Here is a 27394-nt window from a genome sequence, read left to right as displayed (position 1 = left end):
ATTCAGTGTCCCCTCGACGATCACCAGTGGTGTACGGCCAGTGTAGGAGATCGCTCCCCACACCATGATGCCGGGTGTTGGCCCTGTGTGCCTCGGCTGTATGCAGTCCTGATTGTGGCGCTCACCTGCACGGCGCCAAACACGCATACGACCATCATTGGCACCAAGGCAGAAGCGACTCTCATCGCTGAAGACGACACGTCTCCATTCGTCCCTCCATTCACGCCTGTCGCGACACCACTGGAGGCGGGCTGCACGATGTTGGGGCGTGAGCGGAAGACGGCCTAACGGTGTGCGGGACCGTAGCCCAGCTTCATGGAGACGGTTGCGAATGGTCCTCGCCGATACCCCAGGAGCAACAGTGTCCCTAATTTGCTGGGAAGTGGCGGTGCGGTCCCCTACGGCACTGCGTAGGATCCTACGGTCTTGGCGTGCATCCGTGCGTCGCTGCGGTCCGGTCCCAGGTCGACGGGCACGTGCACCTTCCGCCGACCACTGGCGACAACATCGATGTACTGTGGGGACCTCACGTCCCACGTGTTGAGCAATTCGGCGGTACGTCCACCCGGCCTCCCGCATGCCCACTATACGCCCTCGCTCAAAGTCCGTCAACTGCACATACGGTTCACGTCCACGCTGTCGCGGCATGCTACCAGTGTTAAAGACTGCGATGGAGCTCCGTATGCCACGGCAAACTGGCTGACACTGACGGCGGGGGTGCACAAATGCTGCGCAGCTAGCGCCATTCGACGGCCAACACCGCGGTTCCTGGTGTGTCCGCTGTGCCGTGCGTGTGATCATTGCTTGTACAGCCCTCTCGCAGTGTCCGGAGCAAGTATGGTGGGTCAGACACACCGGTGTCAATGTGTTCTTTTTTCCATTTCCAGGAGTGTATTTCTTCAACATACCAGTATCTAACATTTATTTATTCATCCTCTGATTGCTGTTTAGAGTGATACTGGATATGTCATTATACATTACTATACAGATTATACATTACTATTACAGATACTGGGTAAATTACAATCTGAATACATATATTATTATTTTACAGCAGAATTACACATATATGTGGAATAATTAATGAAAAATATGCAAAACAAAAACTTTAATATTAATATCATATATTATAGTGCTGGATGGTTGAAGAATGAATAAATAAATAAATAAATATGGGTCCAAAATTTGCAGGATTAAAATTAGTCAAAGCATTGCACATTTAAGACTCATCTAACAATGAAGCTTAAGTTTCAATTAAGGACTCATGTGACAATGAAGCTGAAGTTTCAGATTAAGAAATTAATTCTATAAAACTGCCTCTACATATTAGAAGAATTGCATAGGTACATGCAGCATACAATGTAATAAAAGCTTTGGGAAAACTTTCTTGTGTAATCAAATGTTAATCAACATATTCAGAAGAATATATTCAGAAGAATGTGTTATTTGATGTGTATGAAGATTTGTAACCTTTGCCATTTTTGTTCACATGCAATGAATCATTCGACATTCAATCAAATGTAATATTGGCCATTATTATTATTATTGTTATTGTCATGCATGAGATCCACAGAAGATGTAAACTAGTGAAATGAGAGCTTTGGTTAGGACACAGATAAATAGTATCACTGCAGTTAACTTCCGAAGTTATTTAGTGTTAAATACTCATGAGAGTGCGATTTTTATACCAAGAGTCATAATCTTATTAGCTAATGGTACACTAGATATGCACAGTGGACCTTTCGGGAAGGGATGAGGTTCCCCCCTCTGAAGTTCAGTTGCACACTCATGAGTTATAGGTTGCTGAAGTCTTGTGTGCTTGAGTATGGAGATCAGTCAGTCAACAAGATCTGAAGCAAAGAGTATGTTAGAACAGAATGAAGATCTAAAGGAAAAGAGACTAGTGCTCACTGCTCAACATGACAAACATCAAGAAACTACGGAGGTAATGAACCAGACATCTTTCAGCTCAGGCATGCCTGGCATTTATCCTTTAAATAAAGATACTGTTCCCTTTCCTACATGCAGACAATAGTACAGTCATTTGTTATTATTCAGCTAGAGAACAACATCTGCAAGAAGCACAGATCACACAGAGAGAAGTTATAACTCATCCAAATGTAAAATCAAAATAAATACAAATTAAAATAAATACAAGAGGGATCAGACTGATGCAGTTGACCCTTTTTCTTTGTCCATCAAGGGCACTAGTGGGAATGCTGGTAAGTACTATCCCATGGCTCAGGAGAAATTTTTGTTCATTTCACTCCATGATTATACAAATAAAATTGCAAGTATCAAGGGCTTTGGAAAGAATGGATTCTAGATTGAGTTGGTTATGAGAGAAGCTGCCAATGAATTTGTAGAAGACAATTCATTGAGGCATAAGGGGATGGTTGCATATATACCATGCCACAGAACTCACCGCCAGGGAGCTATAAGAAATGTAGATACTTATATATCAGAGCAAGAGCTAAAGGATGCTATTCAATCTATGGTAACTGTCACAGATATTCATAGGATATTCAAACTTATGAATCACTTGGGCACACTATGAAATCTTTCTTGATAAATGTGCATTCTCACATTTGCATTGCAGTTCTTGCCACATCATTTCACAATATATGGTGTGCAATGTACAGTTAAGCCTTACATTAACAGTGATTCCATTGTCTGCAATTTGGTCACCTAAGCTTTTAGTGCTGATCAGAAGTCCGTTATAATACATTTGGAGGTAACCACGAGGCAAGACTGTGTGCAAGCCAAACTACTTGTTGTGCACATTGCACACATCAAGAGATAAATCTCGTCCAATGCACCTGAAACACCACAAGGTTAAAAATACTTCAGCTATGCTCAACATTTCATTCAAGGAAGCTAAGGAATATGTGAACTGCAGACCATATACTACAGCAGTAGGAGATCTCAGTAAAAGCAGATTGGATTGGGAGAAGGAATTTCCTCCCCACAAACCTCGCAACACAGGTTCATGACAACAACAGACTGAAACCTTCAAAGCATATACCAAATCCTATCCCTCTCTTTACCAATATAAATTTGCTACGAAGTGAGGTGGTGTAGTGATTAGCAGACTGGACTTGCATTCAGAAGGATGAAGATTCAAATCCACATCAGTCCATCCTGATTTAGGTTTTCCGCGATTTCCCTAAATCGTTTCAGGCAAATGCTGGGATGGTTCCTTTGATAGGGCATGGTTCATTTCCTTCCCCATCCTTCCATAATCCAATGGGATTGATGACCTCACTGTTTGGTCCCCTTCCCCCAGACCAACCAACCAATAAACTTGCTGACATGCCCTATTACTGAGAATCCTTTCCCAGGATGTTGTTTCCCAACAATCAGACACATATGGTCAACAAGAACACATCACTGGCTGAAAGGCTAGTGTCTGAAATGTTAAATTTGATAACACAGTTAACCTCTTCTAATAACAACAGTGTATAGCTTGCAGACATCTACAAAATGGTTTCCTTAGTTTTATACAGAAAATAAAATACTGGCCAGAACTGGACAGGAGCATGTTCTGATTTCAAATTGGCCCTTAATATATTACAACGGAATGCGAGGTCAGCTATCTCTAACAGGGAAACTGTGGAAAAGAAAACTAATAACAATATTGCCATTGTGGCTCTCCATGAAACATGGTTTAAGCCACAAATTCAAGTTCATGGTACAGGAGAAGCGGTGGGACAGTTAATTAAGGACACCATCAGATACAATGAAATCCACTTAAACTTAGCAATCTGGTGCTTCAAGTGGCAGGTGCAGAAACAGAAACAATGAATGGGAACTTCTATATTACCTCTATTTATAAATCACCATGAACCATAACCAGTAGCAATACCTAGTGTTAGTTAGTTACTAACTCCATCCCTTATCTGTGGGGATTTTAAGTCTCATCACAGTGCTTGGTGCAATGACCCAGAAGTTGTCATCTCTTTCGTGCAATAGAAGAACTAGATTTGGTCATTCTGTATGACAGCTCTCCAACAATGTTACCTTTCCCTTATAAATAATCATCTGCTGTGAACTTAAGTCTTGCTTCACCTGATTTCTACAAAATTTCTCAGTAGGAGATCTTAAAGTATTCTATGGGGTCAAAAATAGTATTGGGCCTAGAGAGAAGTATGAGAAGCAGATATTATTCAAACAGCCCATGGAAAATAAAGAACACATGCTGGGAAAAATAGGAAAAACTATACAGGAAGATCTCGGGAAACAGAGTCTGAAATGGACGACAAGGGAAGCTTATGCTGCACTTATGACAGCCATAGACTTAATACATAGCATCTCAGTGGGAAACAGAGATTTACTCTGCAAAACAACATGTGTTCTGGTGGGATTCTGAGTATTCTAAAACTGTGGCTAAGCAAAGGTTGGCCTTATCCATATATCTTAGGGAACAGACATTGCAGTGATTTCTAGAGTACAAAACAGATGTGAATATTAGGTGATTCCTGAAGAAAAGAAAAAGAGAAAGCTTGGGTCAACTACTGTAATAAGGTCTATAACATTTCTGAGATCTGGAGAACAACCTGATCTCTAAAACATTCTAATGCAGCTGCTTCTCCAGTAGTGGATTCCGTGTGGTTAGGGGAATTTGTGTCAAATGCAGCTCCTCTCTCTTGCTCTAAAGTCCCCATGGTTATTCCACAGGAAACAAATTTCAATCATCCCCTGCTATCTCTGTTCACCACATGTAAGAAATTGTTATCAATAATTCTTTGAATAGCTCTCCAGGAATTCACAGTGTTCACTATTAAATGGTAAAAAGCTTCCTCTAGATGCTTGAGAACTACTCCTTTGGATATTTAATGAAACATGAGGAGGAGAGGAATGTGTAGAGGAATGATCTACACAAATTATCACGGCTGTACTGAAACCTGTCAAAGATCCCAAAATTCATACCTCATAAGACCAATTGTGTTATCCTCTTGTGAGCGGGAAAACTCTTGAAAGACCTAACAAAAGTCTTCAGATATGGCTAGATACTGATAAACTACTACCTCAATCACAATTTGGGTTCATTAAAAGTATTCAAGCACTGGACACCATAATAATTTTGTGCAATGATATTCTCTCAGCTTTCCAAGAAGAGATGTGACATCAGCTTATGATAGCGTCCAGGACTCTCTCCTGCCAGAAAAGCTACACTGAATTGGTCTTCCTATCAGTTAGGCTTATGCCATTAGTACTTTCCTCACACAGAGAACAATTAATGTCAGATATCAGAAACAATTTATAGGCCTTCTGGTTTCATTCAGAGGTTTACCCCAAGCACCCATCCTTAGCCCCTCATTATACACAATTTATTCTAGTTATCTTGAACAAATTATTTCTCCAAATGTTCACTTTCTGCAGTACGCTTAGGATGTGTGTTTATATTTAACTGGTTCTGCAGAGGAGCCTGGAGTCGGCAGGCTGATAGAGGCAATAGCAGAAGTGAAGGATTTGTTATGCACAAATGGCTTTGAAGTTTACCCTTCGAAATCTTTGCTTGTTATATTTTAAGACAATATGTACATCATGATGAAATGCATGTAAGAGGTTATTCATTCCAAGTTAAATTGTCAACTCAATTCATGGGACTGTGGTTCAACTCCAGGTTCGGTTGGATTTTTCACATTAATTCCATTATAAATACTTGTCTGCCAATCATGAACATCATCAGATCTTTAATCAGAGTTTCATGGCACCGAACCTCGATGTTCTATCGACCTTATAAAGGATGTTGATTGGGAGCAGGATCGAATATGGATGCACAGTATATGGGAATACCAGCATCAAGTGTATCTGTGAATGAAGATACTTTACAATATAGATATTTCCAAACTTTTCAGGGAGTGATGAGGTCAACTGCTACCAACTACACACTACCTTGGATAACAGAATATTATATTGACTTCCAGATTTGTTTAAAAGTTATCAGATGCTGAGCTGTCTTTGAAAAGTGTTATAACAATAAGACTTCCTATGTATGAAGAGCCATTTCATCTCTGCACATTCTCTATTCCATTGCTTCATTTGGAATGTAGAACACACATTGGCAGTAACTTTAATGTGATAACTAGCACATATCTCCACAAAAAATGGAACGAAGCTCCAACATGTCTATGTGGACGGTTCAAGAACTGCATCAGAAGGTAATGTGGGATGTGCTATCTCATGACCAAAAATGGGTCACAGTCAGTATTGCTTCCTTCATCGAGCTCTTCATATACGGTGGAAGCAGTAACAGTCATGAAGGCCATTAAGTACTCTTTAGCCAATAATGACAAAAGGTTTGTAATTATTTCTAATTATGAAAGCATCCCTAGTGCTATAGTGAACAGAAATTTGAGTAAACACAGCAATAAGCTTGTTACTGGCATAGCTAATGAAATAATGGAGCGATCAGGAGGAAACAAATATACAGGATGACAATTATTGAACTACATGAAATAAAATTGTCATAAATTCTGAATGTTTGTGTTAGGACATTCAAACTGCACAGATGGCCACGACCCATGATGGGAAATAATTGGCGCATGCACGGTTTGGTATAGCAATGAAGCCAACAGTTTTCATTTGGATGGGTTCATCAATAAGCAAAATTGGTGCATTTGGGGAACTGAGAATCTGCATTTCAAGGTCAAGAAGTCTCTTCACCCTCAACGTATGACTCTGTGGTGTGCAACGTCCAGTCACAGAATAATTTGTACAACATTCCTCGATGGCATGGTGACTACTGAACGATATGTGAATGTTTTGGTAGATGATTTCATCCCCGTTATCCAAAGTGACCCCGATTTCAACAAGATGTGGTTCATGCAAGAAGTAGCTTGACCCCCATTGAAGCAGGTGAGAGTTTGACGTCCTGGAGGAGCACTTTGGGGACTGCATTCTGGCTCTGAGGTACTCATAGGCCACTGGCACGGGCCTCAATTAGCCACCATATTCTCTAGACCTGAACACATGCAACTTCTTTTTGTGTGTGTGTGTCTGTGTGTGTGTGTGGGGGGGGGGGGGGGGGTACATTAGAGACAAGGTGTACAGCAATAAAACCAGAACCATTGCTGAGCATAAAAAAGCCATTCAGGATGTCATCGACAGCATTGATGTTCTGTCTGGGATATGCAGAATGTCACTATTTGCCTGCGCCACATCATTGCCAGTGATGGCAGGCATATTGAACATGTCATAACTTAAATCTGAATATCTGTAGTGATGTCTAAATGCTGAATAAAGTGTGTGCATGCTGTAGTTTGTAACTAAGTTATGGTTTTTTTCATATAGGTCAATAATTGTCACCCTGTATTTTTTTACTTTGCACTAAAGCTCACACAGGAATGTTGTATAACAAAACTGTAGACCTGTTGACCAACGAAGCTGCCATATCCAGAACCGTCTTAGATATCAAGTTACCTTACACTGATTTATTACACCAAATTAAAATGGATGTCAGATCCCAGTGGGAAGAGGAATGGAAGACAACAGCTGTTAATACAGGAAAATATTATAGTCGTATACAACCCTACATAACTAGCTTACAGTGGTTTCACAACCTTTCTATACACTGCAGAGCTATCTCTTATAATCAAGAGGATGAGACTTGCAGTTTTCCTATGCATTTATTTTGTCTACAACTAAAAAATGCTGACACCTATGATTGCAAATGTTTTTCTGTGTTTTTTTTTTCTTTTTTGGGGGAGGGGGAGGGGGGACAGGGGTTGCTGAAGGGGGCATCTTCTCAGAGTTGAGGTTTTGTAAGTCCCTTGTCAATGTTTGTATTAATTAGTTTTATAACAGAGCATTTAGTTCCTTTTTAAAAACAACTGAGATCCGTGTGAAATGCACCACAACTGTTTTCTGCTTGTTGAGTAATGAGGATAAACAGTCTCTTTGGTCTCCAGTATTATGGAATCTCGTGACACAGTCATAATGGTCTTGAAAGTGATGAAGTGATGGAAATGTCAAAATATTAAGATCTTTGATACAGCTTCTCCTAGATTCTTTCTGCGACTTTTTCAATATAATTAGAATGATTTTCTTATGTAGTATTAATAGTCTCTTCATCCCTGTTATGGTTTAGTTTCCCGTACTTTGATTCCATATCGCGTATATAGTTCATATTATATTCATCTGCTCGAAGTACAAGTAACATAGAGGCCAATTCCTTTCAGATCTTAACAATCTTAGGGTTCCGTTCCCTACATTTAATAAGGAATGATAATGATGTGCTAAACTAGTGTCAAGAAATTAAGTTTGCCTATGTTTACATAATAATGCAGAAACAACGTATAGTTGTAGGCTCACACTAAAGGCCAAATAAACAAATAAAAATAGCTAATCATAGCAAGAACCCCACAACAGCAACTTATTTTTATTTGAAACGGGTGGTTGTAAGCGACAGGTCAGTGATTAATTAGTGTGATTAGGATTACAATGAAAACCAAAGTTAATCCGCTTCTAGAGAGAACTTAAGCTACTTGAGCGAGCTACAATTGTTTTCTTTTCTTTATAATATTCCTAGAGAACAATATGCTTTCAGAATCGAAAGTCACAGTGCTAAAAAGTCGAGGTAATTATGGAATGAATACTGCAAAATCCAGTGTGTGTGTTTGTGTGTGTGTGTGTCAGGACATATCTTTCGGTTCGATTTAAACTGTAGGTTAGCTCAAGTCCTATCTTGATATGTGGCGTTTAAAAAAGTTGCTTGCAATGACTTGCAAGAACTGTGCGACGGAAATTTCGTATATGAAATTTTGGCATTGCAGAGCGGTCTGTAGAATAGATTAGTATTTTCTTCGTAACAGCAAAATAAACAACAATAAGAACCATAATCAGAAAAACTAGATTTGAAAGCAGACGAGAGTACAGCCAACCTTAGCAGTGTACGCCGAAAGATGTTGATGCTGATGCTAACAGTACACTACAGAGCGTTGTGTTCTTAGCACCTGTGATAATTAAAAATTAGTTTTTTTTCTAACTGATAGATAAGATACGATAAAGTTCCTACTCTCACGTAGATAACTTATCTCCTGCCTGTTCAAAATGTGCCTTTAATCGGGTTTCCGTTTTGCATGATTGTTACTTTTCAAGCTTTAACTTATGACTGATACGGGCTTCACAGCGGTTGCTGGTATTTGGTGTTAGTTATTAACTGTTCCGGACAAAACTATGATGGCATTACGAACAGTATGAAGTATCCTCCATCCCTTTTAAAAATTTATTTCTTTATTAGACTGATCAAACAATTATTGGCACCGTTATGATGTTTTTATAATGGCAATAGTATAGATTCGTTCCAGATAATCAGAGGTAATGCTCCCGACTGCTCCCAAAGCCTTTTAAAGCCTGACTCAAAGAGATCACCGCGCGTATGTGCAGAGCTTTTTGTGTTCACTGTCCAGTCTCGTAGCAATCTAGTAGTAGTAGCTTTATTCATCCATAAATCTCTTTTTACAAGGATATATGACATGTCAAAGTATTTACAAATTTAGATCAATTTGAAATATGCTAATTCGTATATACACATATTTACAGACTTCTAGTTAGAGGCCATCATTAGATGGTGGTGGTAGTGGTTAGTGTTTAACGTCCCGTCGACAACGAGGTCATTAGAGACGGAGCGCAAGTTCGGGTTAGGGAAGGATTGGGAAGGAAATCGGCCGTGCCCTTTTAAAGGAACCATCCCGGCATTTGCCTGAAACCATTTAGGGAAATCACGGAAAACCTAAATCAGGATGGCCGGAGACGGGATTGAACCGTCGTCCTCCCGAATGCCATCATTAGATTTACTCCTGGTATACAATATCTTTTTTTACAAATAACTTGCTAAATAATGTAATTGCCACACTGTTTACTCATATCTCACTATCAGCCAGTACACACACACACACTGGTGATCTCTGGGACATTTTCTGCACTGCAACTTCTCATTTGCTATCCTGAAAAAGTAAGTCAGCATCCCTCCATAATGAGTGAGATGTTGAACTCAGAAACAGGAAGAGGTGTTAGTATTGTGCTACGCATAGCCTGGGAGTAAGTATTTCTAGAAAGGAAAGAAGAAAGGCAAAAAAGCAAAGTGAAGGTGTTATGTGGAATGTTGGATATTTTATAATCATTGATATTATTATTTATTTGTATAACATTTTTTTTTATCAAACCCCTACTCTGTTTTAGCTAAGTAATCCTTCAATGTATAAAATGTATTGCATAGCAGGTACTTTTTAGCTGCCTTTTTGAATAAGTGTATTTCTACAATTTCTTTACTCTCTTTTGGTAATTTATTGTACAGTTTTATTCCTTGATAGAAAATGCTGTTTTCAGATTTATGTTTATTTTTTCTTGGTAAATGTAAATTGAGTCTATCTCTTGTTGCATGGTCATGGACAGAGCTGTGTGTGCAGTAATTACCAATGTTCTTTTTGATGTGTACAACTGACTGGTAAATGTATTCACATGGAACAGTTAAAACCCCAGTGTTATGTTCTTTACATTGCGCTCGAGTAGTATTTTTTGTTATTATTCTTATGGCTCTTTTCTGGAGTTTGAAAACTGTTCATATTTTGTGCATTTGTTCCCCAAAAAAGAATCTAGTTGAAGGTAAGAAGTTTTAAAGAAAATATATATCTCAGACTTGTGATAATTTAATACAGCATAGCATAATTTTATGCCCTAAAGATGTTTTTCTGTAGAAATGCGTTGCATATAGTCCCTTGACGTCACTTTCAAAATGAATAAATTTTTCTGTTTTAAATAAGTATTTGGGTTATATCCCCTGTAGGGGAATGGGTGTTGTGTGTCCTTCATCATCATTGACTCGCAAGTCGCCATCTGGCGTCACCTAAAAAGGACTTGCAATACGGCGGCCGAACTCCCCCAAATGGGGGCCTCCCGGCCAACAATGCCATTCGGTCATTTCCATTTTTTCCATCCAATCGAAAGACCTGATAATTGAAGGTTACATACTATACTCACTGCTACAAATGACATGGGCACTTTTAAGTTGGCTCACTTTAGAAGGGAGTTCGTATAGGTAGAATTTACGTGCTATGCTTTTATACATATATTAGTGAAAGTAAGCTGAATTCTAGATTCTTAGCCAGTGGACACATTGCATCACTCCCTGCCGACTAAACCAATGATAATTGTTCTTCACATTAGATAATTTCTGGCATTTGTAATGTTTGGGAATGTACTGCCTTGTTTATAAATATTGGTACTAAGCATCTGCAATGTATTGTCAATCAGTAACAAAAATTGTGTTACTTAAGTCAATGAGACAAACTGCTCGATTTTTTTCATCATATGCACATTATCCAAATACGCAAAAGAAAACAGGATGGTGTTGAAAGTGGTGTCAGGAACAATTACAAACGTCTTCAGTTAACATTTTGTATCACTGGTTCTCCAAGAAATGCCGACTATGAATGGGAAGCAGAAACGTTTGACTCAGTTTTATTAATAATAATCGATATTTTTGGAAAGCCTGTGACTTGTTATTCCGTAAATGCGGCAATGAAATACTGCACCGCTTATGTATATTTTTTCATGCTTCGCACGACTTTTCGAGACTTCTAATTGTCAAATTATTACATTAGTATTTGTGTGTTGTGCTGCCTGTCTTGGACTGACGCTGTCTTTTTGTGGTTTAAGCTTCTGTGCCTTCCCAGTTATTCAGAAAATACGACACATGTACAGCCTTTGCCTTCTCAGTTACGCAGAAAATACGGCACATGTACAGCATTACTCATATTTTTGTAAAATTTCCCAGCGAGAGAGAGAAAGAGAGAGAGAGAGAGAGAGAGAGTGTGTGTGTGTGTGTGTGTGTGTGTGTGTGTGTGTGTGTGTGTGTGTGTGTGTGTGTGTGTGTGTGTGCATAATGTAATAGACATAGCACCAGACCTTAACCTTAAAAAAAGACGACACCATACGATGGAAGAGAGGCACAACACACAAAATGCTTATGTAACAATATTATGAGAAGGAAAGTTGCTACTCACGATATAGAGGAGATGCTGAGTCACAGATAGGCACAACAAATAGACTTTCACACTTGAAGCTTTCGGCCAATGGCCTTCATCAACAACACACACACACAAGTTGCATTTACGTGAGTGAGTGAGTGTGTGTGTGTGTGTGAGTGAGTATTGTTGACAACCGCCATTGGCCGAAAGCATTAAGTGAGAAAGTCTTTCTGTTGTGCCTATCTGTGACTCAGCATTTCTGCTATATGGTGAGTAGCAACTTTGCTTTTCATAATACTGTTACATTCTATCCTGGATTTTCCATTGTTTGAAAAAACTTGCTTAAATATTTTCAGTTGATATTTTATTTATTTATTATTGGTCCTGTACATCATACAATGTGTACAGCAAAGCACATCATGATATAGGACAAGTCAATTTGAAAATTATGCTGAGACAGTGTATGATGAGAGATGACGGTAATGGTACATAACTCACATAGCAGAATACATATAGGATTTATAGACAAAATATAAAAAGGTGGTGGGTGATGAGAGATGACTGTGGTGGTACATACTACACATAGCAGAATACATATAAGAGATACAGTCAGAATATGAATAACATACAATAATTAAATTATCTTACTAAGTGGAAATACCTCCAAGTGAATAAACAGCGTATTACAAGTAATTAAAACTTTGTTTCAAGAAATTCATTTACAGGATAGAAACAATGTTTCAGTAGTAATTCCTTTAATTTAATTCTCATTATTTTTGGGTTTCTGCTTGTTTTGATGTCTGTTGGGAGGTGGCTGCATATTTTAATGCCCATACACTTAACCCCATTCTCATACAATTTTGTGTTGTGTGCTATAATTTGTAATTGGGTTTTGTTTTTGGTGTCATGTGTGTGGCGGTCTGCATTTCTGTGGAGGGATTCCAAGTGCTGTACTGTAAAACAAGCTACTTCCATTATATAGAGGCATGACAGTGACAGGATTTTTAACTGTTGAAACAGTGGTTTACAGAGTTCAGTTCTTTTTTACATTTCATTATTCTTACCACTTGTTTTTGTAACTTGAAAATTATGAGAGAATCAGAGCTATTTCCCCAGAAGATTAGACCATAGCTCAAGACAGAATTGCTCAGACATGGCATGGTACACCAGCTTCAAGGTATATACACTGGCTGTGTCTTTTCATGATCTTAATAGATAACAGGTTTTATTAAGCTTTTGTGACAGTGCCTCAATATGTGGTTTCCAGTTAAGAGTGTTAGTGATGGTAAGTCCAAGAAATTTGCTTGTAATGTCATCTTTGCCAATATTTATAACTGCATTGAATGGGGTAAGATTTTGTCTAATGTGGAAGTTCATACTTACAGTTTTTTGAGTATTTATGAGTAGTCTATTTGCTTCAAACCAAGATTGTAATTGTCAAGTAGTTTCATTGACTGCATCTTGCAATGTGTCACCTCTACTGGTTATGAGGATATTGAGGTCGTCGGCATACAGAAAGGAGCTGGCATTTGGTATGTGTTCTGGGAGATCATTCATGAACAATATGAAAAGAACAGGGCCAAGAACAGAGCCCTGAGGGACGCCATTTGTTGAATGTAGTGTATCTGATCTTCAGTGCCTGGATGTCTTTGACGATAAATTCTCGAAATACGTAGTGATAAGTATGAAAAAAATACGTACTCGGTGCACAGTTTCATTATATAAACTAGAAACATTTGTGTTACTACGACAGTGGTGGTATCAACTAGCGCTACAGGTGTTCAGACAACTAAACATGCGAAATGTGCGTTTGAGTAAACCCACAGGTTCCTGATGGTCGGAACTATCAGGAAGTTGCGCATGCGCAGTAGAAACAGTTTGAAAACTGTTGCGCTCGGTTGTGGTAGTTTTATTCGAATGAACCTTTAGGCCGGTATTACACTAACATATTTCTTTGTCAAAGTTGATATGCCAAATATTTAAGCCAAAGAAATTTGATGGTGTAACACGATACTTTAACACTCGCCTGTCGTCAAATAAATCTAATAAATTCTAGGATCTCGCCAAACAGCCACGCTTCAAGTAACCAGAAGCGGGAGAAGACACTGCTCATACGCGAATTAAGCTCTGCACATGCGCACGAGACTGCTGGCAACTACTCAAACGAACCTTTGATCATAAAAGTCGTTCGTCTTCTGTTGGCTGCAATGTGAAGTGTAATCCGCTTGGAGCGCTGGCGTTGCTCCAGAGTCCCTCCAGCTATTTGACGCCTGTATAGTGTGTTTGTAAACACTATACATGGCTACTGGCTTCGAAGTTCGTGTGTTCCTTCGACTATTTTTTTAAAATTTTGCTTCAACGAGGAAGGAGTGGCGGGGGGGAGGGGGAGAGAAAGGGGCACATTGCATGCTATTAAGTGTGTGTTGGTGGACAGGTTGAATATGCTGCAGGCGACTTCATGTCCAAAATCACCGCTACAGCCATCCACCTCCACATCTGGAAACATCCAGCTTTTCAGCAAGCCGGAATAGAGAATGTGGTCACACTCTAAACAATTCTTAGCTTTCCATTGTACGTTTGTCTATTTTTGAACTCTGGATGCCATAAGTTAAAAAGCGCTTCATCCGTTTCGAACTTTTTATTAATTTTGTATTTGGTGGAACACTAATATCATTTTCAAAAATAAAAATGGTTCTTATTGCCCACATAGTGCACGAAACATTTATTTATCTTCACATATTCCCTTTTCAGTGCTGTATAATTCGCTTCACATGTTTCTGGAATTATTTTGGTTAATGTGCAATGTTATATTCGAGTGCTGTGTTGTAAACTAGAGAAGCTCTCTCCTGTATCAAGACACCACAGTGTCACAATTTGCTTGACTTCTGCGCAAGTAGCATTTCTCAGGAGAGTATTCTGTTTGTAACATGAGAAGGCACTTTACTGAGCAAATTCTGAAATATACACTCATCCATTCCTAAGTGATTTATATATGTTTTGCTGAATGCTTTTACTATCTCGAAGTAATACCTATCGTTTCATCCAAGTATGCTTCCCTTCTTTCTGCCGCTTTTCTTGCAAATAGACGCACAATGCAATTGTGGTACTAGCAACTGCAGCCCATAATAAGTTGTTTTGTGTCATCTTACAATTTGACGAAAAATATGACGACAGTGTAATACCCCATTTTATATTATACTTTTTGAATAGGTTCATGTTCGGAAATTGTTGCACCACTCTTGCACAAGTGTTGGTTACCAATACTTTCTTTTCCGGAAAGCTTTTATGCGACAGGAAAGTTTTCCCACCCAACATTATGACAGCATACAACAGTAATACAAATTTGTGCAAGTAAAGTACCCAGGTGCAGCTGGTTCACTACAAATGTATTATTCTTATATAAAATCCTTATCATGTACTGTAAATTCTACTGAGTTAGCCTACATGCTGTAATTCTAATACACAACTAATATAAACTACTAGTAAATAGCTAAGGGCTTCTTTGTGTTGGCAGTTTAGAAGAAAGTTACTATGAACTAACAGACTACTTCAGCAGCAGATACAAAAATCTACTGGTAGAGAATGGTTAACAGTAGTTGGTAAGAGACAGAGGTTTGGAGTATGTACCTGTAATGTAATTATTACTCATTTTTTAATTGTGGTTTGCAGTTCCCTTCAAGGAGGAGGGCCTTCTGAATGTATTAACATAAGGCAAGCAACTGTTCTGAAATTAATCCGTATACACACATAATTACGTCTTTAACTATAGTATGTTGTATGATCTATTTGTTCTGTTCCTCTGCATCCCAGTAAATCCCAACATACATATTGTGGTTGCTCACTGAGCTCTCCACTATTTTTGAATGGATTTTATACTAAAAGCCCATGTCTTGGGCCAGAGTTGGAACTGATAATATAAACTGAGTTTGTTTCTTTTCAGAGATGTAGAAAGTTTACTTTTAAAATTTCTATTTAGTTTACCAAAATCACTGCAGGCCCTCTTTACTTCTGTTTATTTGTTTTGATGTCTGTTCATTCGTTATTTCATCTGCAGCACATACAAATCTCATGAACAAGGTTTATGGAGAGACTGGTTAGTTAAAACTTGTTACTTAATATGGATCACCTTGTTATTATTTTAGTGTTATTGCAATTGACTTTTAGTGCTGTTCTTAACCCACCCACATAAAATCACTTTATTCATTGTAGAAGTTACCTTCATTGAAGCAAACAGTTGAATGCCATCTTCAAGACAAAGTTAGTTCAGATATGTTTAATTAGTCAGTATCAGTATTGCTTCTCAGTTTTCTCAGTTTAAGGACCTGAGAATCTCTCTCTAAGGTTGCTGAGAATAGTTGTGATAGGAAATTGCCTTGCCTGACTCCTCTGTCCAATTCTGAATTCAGGTGGTTTAAACAGCTGATGTAAAAATTCAGTGACAATATAATAAGAATGGTCTCCCCAGGGACACAGAAATATGGAGAGTGGTGGGATTGGGCATTATATGGAAATTCTGCTAAAATTTTGTCATAAATGTACTTAAGTTAATATAAACATAGGATTTCATCCATTACTGGAAAATGTGAAACTGAATATAATCTGTATATGAGGCTAGATCAGTACTAACAAAACAGAAGAGATATTGCGCTATGGACATGTATAGAGAGAGAATGGTAAACTGCAAAGCTTTTGACAAAGCCAGTCAAATAACTTTTGCCCAGAGGCAAAAAATAAAAATGTATCAACCAAATATTGTTTAACTATAAGGAGACATTGACTGTCATTACTGTCTTATAATTTTGTTCATTACAAATATATGGAACAGCTGTACATCTTTCTTGGATAGCACCCTAAATTTTTTATTTGGTAATCTACTTCTTCTCCTCAAGACCTGTTCAAAAATGTCCCAGTGTAGTGTTCATGTAAACATGACATTATTAAAAACGTAACATAAAACTGAGTATGACTCTTATATTACTGGTACACAGTGCAGGTACCTGGGGTACTGTAATTCGTCCACATACTGGAGGTAACAGGAAATAAATGGAAATATGAGGAAAATGTGCACTGGTCATTGAGTCTGTTTTCCACTGAAAGTCTGTGGGAGTGCATCTACGAAGGATTTAAGTCGGCAGAACGGTATTCCCAATAATGTTAAGTCGGCAGAACGGTATTCCCAATAATGTTTTCTGATTTACAATGCAGGTACATTTACTACATCATGGTAGAGTTTTAAAATGATATGTTGTGTAGAGTAAAGGCAGTTCTTGATTAAAAACTGCATCATCATTACTCAAGCAGAGGAATTCTGCAGAGATTGGTATCCTGACAAGAACCCACTTTTCCGGGAGACGTTTTTTTGTCTTCTTGTGAGTCTTCAGGAAGTTTCAATCAAAGACATTGCAATCATGATAGAACTTGTGCAGAAGAATCTGGCAAAGGTATTATTCTTGTTTATGTTGCAATGAATCCACAGGAGAGCACATCGCAACTTGGACAGGAAATTAACACACTTATCATGTATGCCTATAAAAAGAATTAAACAGTGGAAAAGCCAGGATGAAATGTAACAAAGAATTACATGAGAAAGATTTTCAGTACCACGTATAATTCTATCAGTGACGCAGCATCAAATCCTTGTCAACTACAACTACTTCTCTAATGTTCATTTTAGCAATGTATGTTCCGCCTCAGAGGGCAGAAAGAACATTTAGGACATATCCCAACTTTGTCAAACGATTTCCTTTTTTTTTTTTTTCCCCTCATCCTCTGGTTGAAGTGCCACTAAAGGGCACAACACACGAGTGACGGATCGCAATGATCCGTCTCATGGAATATCACCAGCAATTGGTCGCTTGCCTAAAGACCTGACACACGAGTGATCTGCCAAGCAATTGCAATCGGTATTATGAACATCACTTTGTCAAGAAGTTTTGCTAGGGATAATAAACAGTTATGCTTCACTGCAGTTGCTGTTGATTTCCGTATCCCCACGATTACTTGAAAAATGTAAATGTAAATAGATGTGAATGATAAGTTATTAACCTTGTTTAGAAATGCTTTTCTTCGGAAGTGTTTATTACTTTACAGAATATATTACCTTTTCTACTGATGTCAAATGGATTATGTACATCTTTCCAGCGTGCCAATACAATTCATTTCACATGTACTACTCTTCAGTTCCCTTTTTATTCGTTAGTATTATTGTCTAACTGCAATTTATTTGGTGTATCTATAGAGATATTGTCAATAACAGCATTACCAATTACCATAACTTTTTTTTTTTTTTTTTTTTTTTTTTTTTTTAAATTGTGTGAGCCAGCCGCTGGTGGCCGAGCGGTTCTAGGCGCTTCAGTCTGGAGCCGCGCGACCGCTACGGTCGCAGGTTCGAATCCTGCCTCGGGCATGGATGTGTGTGATGTCCTTAGGTTAGTTAGGTTTAAGTAGTTGACTGATTACGTGAGATGCTGAGTCCCATAGTGCTCAGAGCCATTTGAACCATTTTTTTTAAATTGTGTGAAGGTGAATTAAATTATATGAAATGACAAGAGACTTGAATATAACAGTATAATAGATTTGTCCTGAACATTTAATTAAGTGTCCTCTTAACATTACCCTATGAAGGCTACATGCATCATTCTGTCTAGAAATTAAAAACTTTGACAATGTGTTTAACTATTTCATAAATTACTCAAAACCATAAGGTGGCACCCATTGTATCATGGCCATTACTTTGAAATTCCCATCAATTCTGCTTCTGCAGTACAATCTTCAAAAAGCTAATCATTGCAAAATTGGAGGGAGTATTTTGTTTTACTTCTAAATATAAGTGGCAACTCTTGCATCCTCCTCACTTCTCAGACCAATTTGTGGTCTCTGCATCACTATAAATTCTAACACAAATTTGTTACTCAACTTGGGCTTGGTCCGAGCTGCCACAGTTGTTGGTCATGTGTGTGTGAATTGTACTTGCTTGTGTGACTGAATGGTGTGAGTTTCTCTCTCTTTTTCTGATGAAGGCTGTGGCCAAAAGCTAATGTGTAAGTATCTTTTAACTGTACCTGTCTGCAACTTAATGTGTCATCTTTACAGTAAGTGGCAATCTAGCTTTACGTATATTGTTTATAATATAAACTTTGTTTTCCTACCTAAAAGATTAAATTTATGGTACTAAATAATATTTTGTAAACAGATGGAAGGAGACTCATTTCACCTGTGAAAATCAGTCAGTGGTAGGAGGTGCATTAAAGTTCCGAAGAGCAGGAGGAGGTTATTAAGTGGTGCTTGGTGTTTGACAATGTTGCTACTGTTCAGAGGCACTTGAGACATGAGTGTGAGACTGATCCACACACAATGTTAACAGTTACACATTTATTAGTCAGATTAGATGTTTGTGGAACAGTGTGTGGATTGCAGAAAGGCTCACCAAAGCAGACACTCACGGATTCAAGTGAAGAGTCCTCAGATGTAACTCTGGAACTGTTTCTATTCACCACCAAAACTTTTCAACACAAAGGATGGCATGACAGTGATGTGTTATTAGTGTGCAATGTGTTCTGGAGAGAAGCAGTGTGTATTATTTCTCACTAAGACTGATGCAAGGTCTAACTGACATTTACCCAGATTAAAGGGTACAGTCTTGTGAAAGGGAGTGGGTGATTGCAACATGTCACCGGAGGTTTATATGTAGCATTGTTTGCAACTGGATACTGTTGTCTGAGCAAGAGACAGTATCGAGGGTGGGCATAAACTTATAGGTGGATCGTTCTATTGACCACCAGATGCACCCTCAGATGTAAGCAAGAAATTTAGAGTTACCTCAGCTGCACTACATATTTCCCATTCATACTGTCACCACTGGATGTACTTAATCACCTAACAATCCAAGGGGCTAATAACAGTTTTGTCAGTGGTTGGCATGACACTACAATCTGTAAAAGAGTACTTAATTATTTCACTGTAAATACTTTGAACACACGACTCAAAAGTGTGAATTTTTATACGCACTACCATCAACACCAGGAGACGCTTTAGTCAGCACAAACAGCAGTAGAAATTAACAGAAGAATCGTAGAAGCAGGAAACACATAACCCTTCAGAATTTTTGGTGTCCTGCCCCAACAAGAACATAAATTTAGCACAAGTAAGAACATAATCTAATCCCCCTTTTAATGATTAAAAATTCATGAACAACATTAAAAACAGTTGTGAGTGGGAGAAACATCAACTAAAAGCAGTGACCCATAATAAAATCTGAATTTTGTGTTTTCTTCCAAAATCTACAAAGCATAAGAAATGAAGTTAACTATTTTTCTCTTCCAGGCTACCACAATGTTAATCATTTCTGCAGATAAGACAAAAAGGGAGGTTGCTGTCTGATCCTTGTCAGAGACAGTGTAGACTGTAATCCCATACTTACAGCCAAGCTATGAAAAGCATTTTGAAATGTAGCAGTAGTGATTACATTCAAGAAGCACTTAGCAGTATGTTTCTGGTGATTAGTGATGGTATCATACTGGTGTTTACTTTGGCAGTAAACTTAGTGCTATGAAGCTATAATTCAAAGTACCCTAATATTTTGCTATATGGTGACCTTAACACAAATTTTTAATAGGGTCATTATCTTGGAAAAACATGTGAATGTGTTAAAATGCTATAACATGGAAAATATGAACCACAGATCTGCAGGAATAACAGCTACTAGTCTTTCTGCTATTGACAGCTTTTTTGTTAATACCAGTATTTCATCATTATTGCACATTAAACAATATTTTCTGTGGAATATCATATTATAATTGTTTGATATGGAATATAGCTGTACTAAACACCAATAAGCAAACGGAAATGTACTGACATGTATACAAATGAGCATCATTGGGCAACAACAAAAACAATGTATCAACTTCCACACATTTTCTCTATAGAGGTGACTGAAAATGTGTCCATAGTGCTTGTGGTGTAGACAGTAAGCTAGATGAATTATGGGCACTCTGCAGGACAGTTATGATGTGGCATTTCCTATTAGGTTTATTTCTACATGGCACCAATTGGTAGGGGGGGGGGGGGGGATGCAGTAAGAAGTTGTTAGTTCTAGGAATACAACTATCTTGTTGCTCGCATACAGCAGAATTATGAACAATAAGTTATTTCATGTGTATTTCAGACAAAAAAATTTCTGAACAACGTTACTCATAAAACCAGAAAACTGTACCACTGGCAATTAATACTAAACTCGAGGAGTAAATCAAAAGTCATGTAGGAAGTTATCAGTGAGACAATGGGTGTGGAAGCAATTTCACTCAATAACACATATTAAGAATGGGGGTAGTTTTGTACATGACTATAAAGAAATATGTTAAGTATTCAATAACCACTTCACAAAAACTAGCGAAACTTTATTCTTGGATTGGAACTTAGTGCCCTGTTTCTGGTCAGAGCTAGAGTTATACCCTAAAATATTGTTTCTTGATACAGTCACACTAATTGAAATCTTAAGTATTATAAAGCAGAAACCAAACTCTCATGCATGCAGTTTTGATAGCACATTGAATTATCTTTTCAAACAGATGCCATCGCGCCTTGTAACTTGTCTGTCACTTATAATAAACTGCTCCTTGCTGTTGGGCCAAGTGTGTAAAATTTTCAAGGCAGCAAAAGCAGTTTCTCCTTTTAAAAATTATGATGTTAACAATTACAGGCTCATCTTGATTGTGTCAAGTATACCCAGGGTTCTCAAGAAAGCAATATATGACTGTGTTATTAAGTTCCTGAAAAACAACTATTTAACAAGCCCTTGTCTGTTTAGCTGTCAAAATGGGAGCTAAATAAATGGGCCCCCTATGTTTATTTCTGAATGAAGTTTGTAGTGCACTCAGTGACATAAAGCATACAACAGGAGTATCCATTGATTCTGCGAAGTCCTTAAATCTCATCAATCGTGAATTACTCACAGAGAAACCACTACAGTATGGAATTCGGGGAAAATGCAACAATTGGTTTGTATGATATTTTTCAGAGTACGAAAAGTTGTAATCACCTCAAAAAATGTTGGAAGTGTACAGTCAAAGGAGAACAAAGCATATTATTCTTGATGGTGAGTGTTCATTAGAGGTACTGTTATCATCCTCTATACTGTGTGGTTACAGTAAAGTGCAGCTACTTGGAGAGGTCCAATTTGGGCTGTAATTATCATATGGCAGTGAAACCTGGTAGATATTCTAATGTGTTAATGTGGAACAAAAAGTTCCAATGTTGGCCATTAGATGCAAATCTGGTGTTGTGAATGCAAGAAAGACATAGAAACGTTTCCATATGTAATGGATTAGGAACAGGATGTGGGCAGAAGAGATCAAACAAGTGAGAAAGGCATAATATTGATTTTATTATTAACTGCTGCTTACAAAGGTTCTTCAATACGAGCGCTAGAGATGGCGGCAAGATGCTGCATCTGTAAAATGATGTGATCAACATTTGCTTGCAGCAGTTGCAGTGGAATCTGAGCAGCGCGTTCCTGGATAATGGGCTTCAGATCGAGTAGAGACCTAATGAGTCCCTGGTAAATGCTTCTGTTAGATATCCCCATAGCAAAAAGTCACATGGATTGAGATCAGACCATATCTGGAAAACCTCTGGAGGTAACACCTTCACAGAAGGTTGCATTGAGCAGATATTTCACTGGGTGAGTGACATGAGGTGTTGCCCCATCTTGCATGTTTCCCCAAAGTTGCACTGTTCCAAAGCAGGAACCACATGGTGTTCGAGGAGGTTTTGATAATGTGCAAACATCACAGTACACCACTCACCACTCTTTGGTGAGTTCATGCTTGACTACCATGGGTTGCCGTCCTTTGCAGCACCTCTTCCCTTTCCTTGCTGCGTGTCTATCCTGCTTTCACCTCCCTGGGGGACATATCTTGGGTAGTTTCAGGAGTGCATTCTGAAGTTTCAGTAGCCTGTCTGTTTTTTCCTTCTTTCTTCATTCTCCATCTCCTCCCCTTCCTCAAATTCAGCATTTATGGTCACCCTTTGTTTCTTCATCCTCCCTGTGCACTCCTGAAGAACAGTCCATGCATTTGATGTGTAACAGGTGACTGGATAACGCATCATTCCCAGTCCCAGGTCGATTGGCAGGGTTTGCACGTATGCCCTGGTACAGGCTAGCCCCAGGGAGGGTGACCGCCTGAGCTGTTACCTTCCCAGCTACCAAATGGCCCCTCTGCCTGGAGTTCGGGAGGTGTGAACAGTCACCTAAGGTGGGTAAGCTGTCCTCTCAGGGCCCATGAGTTGAAAGGAGTGCGCCATTGGAGATTCTGGCAATTGTGGGGGACTTTTTCGCAGTGAGACGATCACCTTTATCTCAATCCACGTCTATTAAACATAAACAGAATGAGGCTAAAGATTGAACGACTCTGTCCTGTGCATTTCAGTTCCTCGTGGTTTCATGTACAGAAAGAGGTCAGTCTTTTGCTACAGTTAATCCATTTATTATTCAGAAAGGTGTTTATGCAATTGCAGGCCCTGTGAAATCCTGCTCTTGCCTATGCAATGGGACTTTGTTTCTGGAGACCAATTGTGACTGACAAGCTCAACAATTGCTTACAGCTTTGCTCCTCCACTGCTATCCTGTTCATGTAAAGGTTCATTGAACGCTGAATTCTTCCCATCGTGTTTTTTACACTCGGTTGCTTGATGGTGTGATTGAGGGGGAAATCCAACATTATCTCTCTGATCAGGGAGTCACTGTGGTCCATTGGGTAACGAAAAAGGTTGATGCAAGCTTAGTGCCTACACGAGTTCTCACATTTGATTGAGTAGTGCTTCCATCGAAGATTAAGGTAGGCTATGAAGCTATTATGGTCTGACCATACAATCCAAGCCAAATGCATTGCTATCAGTGTCAATGTTATAAACACGTATCCTATCAAAACATGACCAAATGTGTTACTTGCGGTAGAGATGCACATGAGGACAGCTATCTTCCTCCTCTTTCACACTGTACCAACCATAATGGTGGCTGTCCTGCCTCATCCCATGAGTGTCCTATGAATCTCAATGAGCAGGCAACCCAGGAGATCTGGGTGGAGGAAAAAGTACCCAACCCTCTCACTTGAAAGATGTTGACAAGTTGAAAGTGCTGCATTTTACCATCCGGCACTTATAGCAATGTTCTTGCTATGCCTTGCTCCATGAAGTACATGGCCATGTATGCTTGTGACCTCCAGTCCAGCACTGCCCCTATAAAATCGCACAGTATCATGGTAGCTTCCCCATCTCCTCCTGCAGCTGTGCAACAAGTCACAAAATCTTCGCCCTGGCGGTGAAATCGCTTACTATACAACTTGCAGGCCAGGAAAGACAAAAGGAACATCCTGTGAAGACTTTTTATGTCTGCCAACAAACGTCGTGAGTCTCTGTCTGGTAATTGTAAAGGCTCTACTAAATTGAACAAAGGTAAACGGTCTGATCCTCCCCTTACTTGAAGATCCTCTTCAATGGTGTTGCTGTGTACAGCACCTTCACTATATGGTGAATAAAGTGGTACAAGTTTTAGATCTTTTAGTCAAATAGTTCTTGAGGTGGTAATTTTAAAGTTTCAAAATCAAGCAAAAATCACATAATTTTGGAAGTTTTAAAAATTAATAACTCAAAAATGAAAGGGCAAAAATTTTTTAATTTGGGATTTTTCGTGCAAACAACTATTACTATAAGTATACAAAAATTATTGTATTATGTAAAGAACCACACCATTTGTTGATTTCACATGGACTGATGCATCAATGACTTCACCACTGTCCAAGGATGTCACCACACCATTCAGAGAACTATTGCCAGCGCACATTTGGGGTGGCAGTCATGCATGTATTGCAATCATTTATGTGTCTACTTTCTGGAACAGCATTTTTCATGCTATTGTTTGCATATCCATTACAAGGTGTAGTGTAGCTGGGCTGGGACAGTGGCGAAAGGCTGCACATGAGTATGTGACACTGATTGGCTAACGTTCGTGACATCATAAAAGGGCATAGAAGTTTAGAGCTAATGCCATCTGTTAACGTTGGGCTGTAACTTGTCTTTTTGGTGAAAGTGATGTCACTCAGTAGTGGCAACGATCACTTGTTGAAGGTGGACTTGACCGTGTGTACTATGCAGTGCGATAGTGAATTTACGCAGATATTTTCTATGCACGCTTGAGAAATGTGCACAAGTGCAGCAAAATAAGGAAGGTAAAATTAAATGCTTCAAAGAAGACTGTAGCTTTGTGAGTAATTTGAGATTACAGGTGCAAGAAGAGGTGTTCTTGTAGACTTTAAAGAAACAACTGATTCCTATTATTGGACATCAAGTAACTTCATACAATTATTATCTTACCCTGCATGTATTTTTAAAGTAGTTTTATTTGTTCCCTCAACTGACTAAGACTAGTTATAAGTGTCTTACTACATTCATCTAGTTTCATCCTGTGTTATTGTTTTAGTGGCTAACATGATCAGTGAGTTATTGCGTATATGGATTTGGCCATTAATTACTTTCTTTTTCATTGCAAGGGCTCTTCGTGTGTGAAAGTTTTCTTGTAATGTGAGGAGATTTTTGTTGTGGTTGTTCACTGTAATAAGTTTCATGTCGTGTTCCATGTTGGGTGGCTCATGTCCATGTTTTATGAGGTGTTCGGCAAATGTAGAATGGCTATTTTCGTACTTCCGGCTTCTTATATGCTCTTTATACGTAGTTTTGAAATTCCTGTCTGTCATCCCCAGATATGCTGATTCACATTCTTGGCATTCTAATTGGTATATACCTGCTCCTTGGTATTTATCTGATTTGTCTGTTATTGTTTGTAAATGTGACTGTAGTGTGTTTCTAGTTCTGTAAGCAATGTGTAATCCCTGTTTCTTTAATATATTTGCTATACTGTGTGTTGATTTGTGCTTTTTATGTTAAAGTGTGCCATTTCCTTCTGTCAGTCATGTCATGAATGTCACTGTTTTGTGTTTCCGCATGTGGTGTAGTGTCTGTGGGGTTCTTTAGTTTTTGTATTCTCTGCTTGTTTTCATTTTTCTTTGGTTGTGTTTTGACATTTTGGTTGAGTCCTTGGACTATATGAATGTTGTAACTATTGTCTATGGGTATGAGTTGTATTGTTTGTAATTCTTTTTCACACTTTTCTTTACTTTGTGGGATATTATTTAGTCTGTGTAACATGTGTCGTAAGGCCACCAATTTTTGATTTTGCGGATTGTTGGATGAAGCATATATAATTACATCTGTGGGTGCTGACATTCTGAAGATGTCAAATGGGTGCATATTGTTTCCTCTCTTTATTATTATCTCCAAGACATGTATTTCCTTTTGTGTTTCTTTTTCCATGGTGAATTGAATAGTTTTATGTGTATTTTTTATATCTGTATGAAAGTTATCTATTTTCTCTGTTGATTCAATCTGCCATACAGATTATGTCATCCACATATCTGTACCAATAAACAAATTTGCATCCTTTCTTTGTGAAGACTGCATTGAAGATTGTGTTTTCTGTGTCGTTGATGAATATGTTTGCCAATGTTTCTGATATTGCGGATCCCATAGGAAGTCCACCTTCTTGTAAGTATAATTCCTTTTCAAATTTGAAGTAATTTTGGGATGTGATGGCTTTGAGGATTTTGGTGATTTCACTAATATTATGTGCAGGTAGGTTTTTGTATGTCACTAAGTTGTCTTCATTTAGTTTTTTGTGTCTGCAATGAGTATCAAAGTATAGAAATTCTGTATGTCGAAAGAGATGAGTTACACTGTTTGTGCAATGTGTAAGTCTTTTATTTTTGTTATGAGTTCATATATGTTTCTCACTGTTCTGCTGTCTTTCATTACATAATGTTGCATTATGATTTTGTTCCTGTGTTTCGCCACATGGTATGACAGTGCATTCGTGAAATTAATAACGGGCCTCAACGAAATGAGGGGTTTGTGAATCTTGGGTTAGCTTGTCAGTATCGGTGCTTTGGGCTCTTCTGTGTGATGTGTTTTTATTTATCTGTGAATATGTATTTGCTGCCTTTGAGATTGTTTTTCGTATATGTTTGGAGACGTGCTGTTGGATCCGATTTCACTTTTGTGATATTATTAGAGGGGATCTAATCTTTATTTTTTTCTATAAACGTTCTTTATTGATCTGTACTGTGCTGCTCCCTTTATCACCTCTTCCTTTAATTTCTTAGTGGTGTCATTTTTTGTTTGAAGTTTCCTATTTTTCTCTTTCTTGTACATAGTGATTATGTCATTTATTTATTTCTTCACTAGTTCTCATGTTAACTGAACTTTTACAGTGTTATTTTCTCACTTCTTTTCCTCTGTCAGGACTCTTTCTGTTTCTACAATCAGATTTTGTATGTAGTTGTTATCTATTCTTGTACTGATGCTGTGTTTGAGGC

General features: G+C 38.4%; 1 protein-coding gene across 3 annotated transcripts in view; it reads right to left on the bottom strand.

The window, feature by feature from the left end:
* Nucleotides 1-27394, bottom strand: part of LOC124613152 (peroxisomal acyl-coenzyme A oxidase 3-like) — a 323979-nt gene that overhangs the window by 223587 nt on the left and 72998 nt on the right. Inside the window, exon 1 of one of the 3 annotated variants that reach the window (XM_047141776.1) lies at nucleotides 8886-9050. The exons of 1 other annotated variant lie outside the window; for it this stretch is intronic. The gene's annotated coding sequence lies outside the window, so the exon portion shown is untranslated. Of the gene's footprint in view, nucleotides 1-8885; nucleotides 9051-27394 lie in introns of those variants that run through there. One more of the 3 variants, XM_047141778.1, reaches the window with a different exon arrangement.

The sequence above is a fragment of the Schistocerca americana genome, chromosome 4 (assembly GCF_021461395.2).
Source record: "Schistocerca americana isolate TAMUIC-IGC-003095 chromosome 4, iqSchAmer2.1, whole genome shotgun sequence".
Taxonomy (NCBI): domain Eukaryota; kingdom Metazoa; phylum Arthropoda; class Insecta; order Orthoptera; family Acrididae; genus Schistocerca; species Schistocerca americana.
Note: the sequence above shows the minus strand (reverse complement) of the source record. Positions and strands in the feature narration are given on the sequence as shown.